Source organism: Bidens hawaiensis, unplaced genomic scaffold (assembly GCF_021521415.1).
Source record: "Bidens hawaiensis isolate Kalapana, Puna unplaced genomic scaffold, B.hawaiensis_p1.1 tig00051398_1, whole genome shotgun sequence".
Lineage (NCBI taxonomy): Eukaryota > Viridiplantae > Streptophyta > Magnoliopsida > Asterales > Asteraceae > Bidens > Bidens hawaiensis.
In genome coordinates, this window is record NW_027499216.1 from 23,507 (window position 1) to 29,200 (window position 5,694).

The window sequence follows — 5,694 nt, forward strand, 5'->3', positions numbered from 1 at the left end:
ACATTCCGCCACAACCGTCCACAATCAGTGATCAACAAAAACTTCATAACATAGCAAATATCAAGAGCCGTGAGATACACGGGGATCTTCGACATGAGTTGGTTGAACATTTGTGGGCGAGGCGACCAGATGATCTTGTATTAGATTAGTTTTATTATTAAATATTATTGTTTGTTTAATTTTTAGTATGTTTTTTTTTATTATGAATTTTCAAAAAAATGTGTGTTTTTTTAAATAATTTATTTTTTTTTTAATAATACGTTTTTTTAATACATTTATAAAAAAATAAAAAAAAAACCGCTCGCGCCCCCTCTCGCGCCCCTCCACACCAGGGCCCGGGGCGCGAGCACCACAACCAACACCCATCTTATCAAGTTTCTCTCTCTGCCACACGTCACAATATTATTGGCTGGAGCCCCCACTCACGCCCCCTCTCGCGCCCCCCACACCCCTCAGCCTAAGGCACTTGATTTGGTCAAACCAATGATAAAATATCAAGCTATGGTTATTGTATTATTGTTATTATATTCTAGACTAGACTAACAATCAAGATTGATATGCTTAGTCAAACTTAGAATAGACCACTACTTCATGAACATAATTCTGTATTTTCACACATAAAACATAAAATCACATCATTTTATAAGACCAAAATACAAATAAGTATATTTGAAGACCAAAATATACTTTATATAATGTTTTACGTTTTGATATATTTATGTCAGTTAATATTTTGATATATTAAATTGTTTGTGATCTTTTTAAACGACCAACGAATAAAGCCCGACTATTCGGGGTAACCTAATACCAAAAAACGATGTCATACGCCCGCGATCGTAGGCAACCCTGGCTGTTGGGTAGCCCAAACTCACCATCTCTTATTTCAGGGAAAACCCATTGCCCAAATTACCCGTTATGATAAAACCCAGTTATTTATTGGATTCGTACTTGAGATTATCCGATCACCAACCCAAATAACAAAATAGTTTATTTTAAGACTAAAATATACATATATTGAATACAACTGTTATAAATAAAATTTTATCAAAATATAAAACGTTTATTACAAAAATGTATACATGTTTGGATCTCAATCAATGACTATAGATTTAATCAAAGAGGCTAATGAGTTTTTGGTGGAATGATAAGAAAGATTCTTGGTGTTTAATGTGACCCAGGTCTGATTTCTCATACCATTATTTAGTTTCGTCAGCACCAAGATGATGATGAGAGACTAGGCGAGTATGTGACATTCACTAGTTGGATCCTTGAACTGAATGGGGACTGTCGTACCTACAGCGAGTGTTCACAGGCGTTGGCTTTAGGTGAAGGTTTTCTCCGGATCGAAAAACGAGTGTATCTTGATATGATGAATTTAATGTTAAAATATGTAATGCATTCTTTCAATTTGTATCCAAAAGGTATGGACTTATAAATGTTTATTTGTGTTTTGTGTATGGGCTTATGCTGATCAACGGGCCTGATGGAACTATGAGGGATATGGGCTTGTGGCAGTTCGTGGGCTTAAGTTTGATGCCTATATCTGGTTACATCCAGATTTGATCTTCGTCTCTATTATGCATCAAATAAGGGTTCTATTACTGAATATTAAGGGGTCAATCTACAACAAATCTACCAGAGTGATCATCAGCCGTTCGACATTTGGGTTGTATATTAGAACGGTTATCTATTGTATTAGTTCGGATTAGGTATTGTTTCGGTTTTACGATCTAAGGTTTGCAATTGTATTTTGATCGTCTCTTTCGTGTTCTTGAGCGATTATAATCATTCATCACAATGATGATTGATGTTTGTTAGCTGTTGCCTTGATCGTTTTGTTGATTTCATATTCGGTTTGCTTTGTATCAAAGATCTGTTTGTGTTACGAGTTTATCTTTTTGATTAATGAAAAGATTTTGAGTTTGTGACATTTAATCAGTAGATCATTTAAAAGATTCGTTACCCGTTTAAAAAATAATCCAATCAAAGAGAGAAGGCATGTGTACTTGGGATGATCAATCTCATAATTTCAAAAGAATAACTATATTTTGAATGCAAACACGTTACATCATTATCTAAAAGGAACACGTTAGCGACTATACTTGTATGTTTATTTGATTTTATGCTAAACTCGTCTAAGTCATTGTAATATTTGTAGTACACTATAGCATTATTTTGACTTGGTTTGGTATTATTACGCTTTATGATAAAGGATTAATTTTATAGTTAATAGCATCTACTTCTTGGAATATACATATGAAACCAGAAGGAACCCGAATATTCTAGTTTCTTGCAATATATAGACGAAATTGACTTTGAATTTGTAGATATTACTTTCCCTTTGCAACAAGTTGTGTCATGGCTGATATTAAAGACGGCGGTGGAGCCCCAAGTTATATCTCTACTATATATAACATACGAGTTAGGGACCTTTTAATTTTTAAAAGGTACCTAACTTGTTGCAAGAAGTACAACTCATATAGCATAAAATTTTGAATTTTGAGGGTTAACTTTGTCTTTTCAATCAATATATAACCGTAAGTTTGGATTTAGTAGAGAGATATTTTCAATATTTACCCTTAATCTTTGATTTTTTTTTTTTTTTTTGTAAATTTAACCAATATTTATTTTTCCAACCCCTCAATTTTCTCCATATATTTCTCAAATATATATTTTTTACTATTTCTTTTATATCTTTGAGTATATTATGTTTTTTTAAAAAATTGAACATACTATTGCAATTTTCTTATTTTTATCTATGTTTTAATATAAATTTTATTTAAAACCGAGATGTAAATTATAAGGTACAAGTCATTCTTCTTTCTATTTTACAAGTGTTAAATTGCAACTCTTTTTATTTTAATTTTGGCCGTTTTGTTCGAATAGATGTGAATTTGATATTGTATTTATATATATATATATATATATATATATATAGCTTCTTTTTTATTTGCTGGTAAAACAATAAGATGTCTTAACTCCTAAAATAATTTTACAGCTGGTGTTGAGGTTTAAACTGAATTCATTGTGTCAATGTTGCAGGGCTTTCATGGATCTATGTGGATGATTTAGTGAATATGTTATCTGAAGCCTTATTGAATCCAACTTATAAAGGTGAAAATATTTCATTGTTTACAAAATTGTGAAGTTACTAACCAGTCCCTAGCTTTCAGGATTAGTAAATGGAACCGCACCAAATCATGTTCGTCTGGCTGAGATATGTGAACACCTGAGCTCGGTCATCGGCCAACCCTCATGGCTACTCGTACCCGACTTACCTCTTAAATCAGATCTGGGAGAAGGGCTACTTTGGTAATTACAAACATATTTGGATGATATATTTGTTTAGTTTTAAAATGTTGGTTCTAATCGTGAAGATGATAGTATTTTTGACTTAATTCGGATATTGACCTTTACTTTTTAATTAGTGATTGTTTGTTTTCCTTTATGTTCATTTGTATTCATTTATGTTTGTTAGTCGTTCGGCTAGAACATGAACAAGAAAATTTGTTTATTTAAATGTTCGTGTTCATTCATTTGTTTGGTTAAAGTTAAATGAGTGAAGATGAACAAGCCTCGTACATGTTCTTTCGATTCATTTTCAGGTTTATCTATTTTTTACTCGATTTTTTTTCACTTAATCTAGTATAGAAAACTATGAAAGGGCTCTCAATGGATTTGAAGCAACTGCGTCAATAAATCCTTGCTTAATACCACCAATGAATTTGAAAAGATGATTAATCATTTTGATAAGTTAGACAGTTTGTTGAAGGTGAGTTTTAGTCTCTTTTTTTATATATTTAATCGTCCTAACTCCTAAGAGATTGAAATTCAATATGTAGGTGTTCATTTGTTTGAATTTAGGATTGTAAATAAACCGAACGAACACGAACGTTTCATATTTGTGTCCGTTTGTTTAACTTTAGCAGATAAATGCTAGAACAGAAACAATTCAACAAACAAGTTTTCTTGTTCGTGTTCATTCGTTAAGAAAACGAACATGGTCGTGTGTATTTGTTTTAACTCTAACCAAACAACGAACATATTTAAACAAACAAATTTTCTTGTTCATGTTCTAACCGAACGGCTAATGAACATAAATGAATACAACCGAACATAAACGAACATATTTGCTTTTAGACGTTTTTGTTTTTCATTATATTTGTTATATTTTCTCATTTAACTTATTTTGCTTCAAGCTTGGGAAAACACTCGGTATCGGTTCTTTTGGAAAGGTGAAAGTTGCAGAGTATGGTCCAACCAGGCACAAATTTTCTATAAAGATCCTTAATCGTTGCAAGATAATAATAATAGACATATAAGAAAAATGTAGGAACATATTTTAGCTTGAAACGGGCTGTTTTGCAACAAATAAAAAACGACAAATACAATACCCGAAGAGTTTATTTTGTGATCGATGAAAGACATCCTCCTCTGACCGCGAATGTTGTTGATTTGTTTGATAAGGTTAATACAAGTCTATTGACTAAAACGTTTTTTGGGTTGTTTTTAAATGAATTCAAACTATAGATATTGTCTCTAGAACCCCAAGTTTTAAGACCCGGTTCTTTTGTTTCTGTATTATATAGAATTTTAAATCCTTTCATATTAGGAGTATAAAAAGTTAAAAATTAAAAATAAATTGTATCTTTTTTTTATCAATAACCATATCACCTATGGAATGATCACTTGAAACACAAGTGTTGTGGATTTATATTAATATGGCCTGGTTAGCAGTGTATAAAAGGAAATCATTTGTTCCTTTGAACAAATGTTATATACTAAATATATAACAAATGTTACTTGTGGATTTTTTGAATTTGTTATTGCACTATGGTTTGTAGAAGTACACGGTTGATAATTTTGAAGCTTAATTAGTATTGAACTGAGTTGTGTATGGCTTATGATGTAGAGAGCCCACACTTATCTAGAATGTCAAAAACTATACGAAAAATAAAACAAACAACATAATAAACTTCTATATAAATTTTATACTAATAAAATAACTAACATACGTAGTATACAACGTATATCATTAGATGATCGATAAACTAACTAAAAATGAGTATTACGTTGCAAATTGCCGTCGCCGCAGCATCGCGCGGGTTTTCAACTAGTATATATTAATTATGAAGTTTCTGGTAAGACACAAAAGACTACTGTTCTAGCGCTACATATTATTAAGCATGTGGTACAAGCATCCAATGCATCTCTCTATCACAAACAGTTAATTAGTTGGTTCTTATTTTTGTGTCTGTGTACAAGTTCATTGTCCTTTCCACCCCATATCCTCCCCTTCCCTTCCGTTCTTGCCACCACCAACCCCGTTACTACCGAAAACCTTCTGACAATGACTGTACAATCATGAAAGCTTAATGTACAACATAGAGTTGCATATAAACCAACACCACCTCTACCATCATCCCACAACCACCTCCATTTTGAAGAAAAGTAAACCAGAAAGGCTATATTTAAACAGATCGGTTTTGGGTTTTTTAAAGAGAGAAAGGAGATATACAGCCAGGTTACCGGATATAAAGTGAGGTGGTGACCATGGGGTGTTATGGTAGTTGTACAGAGAGAAACATGGGATTGATGGGTGGTGGTGTTGTGATAGTGATAAAGAGTTAATTATACAAGCAACTTTCTCTGTATTTGTTTTCTCTTTTCCTTTGATAAAAACCCTGTCATTAT

At 32.2% G+C, this 5,694-nt stretch overlaps 1 long non-coding RNA gene across 1 annotated transcript; it reads left to right on the forward strand.

The window, feature by feature from the left end:
- The first annotated feature begins 3,041 nt into the window (after nucleotides 1-3,041).
- On the forward strand, nucleotides 3,042-4,305 carry LOC143599022 (uncharacterized). The gene is made up of 3 exons (XR_013147227.1): nucleotides 3,042-3,114; nucleotides 3,174-3,772; nucleotides 4,200-4,305. It is a non-coding gene; the product is annotated as an uncharacterized LOC143599022 (long non-coding RNA).
- The last annotated feature ends 1,389 nt before the right edge of the window (nucleotides 4,306-5,694 follow it).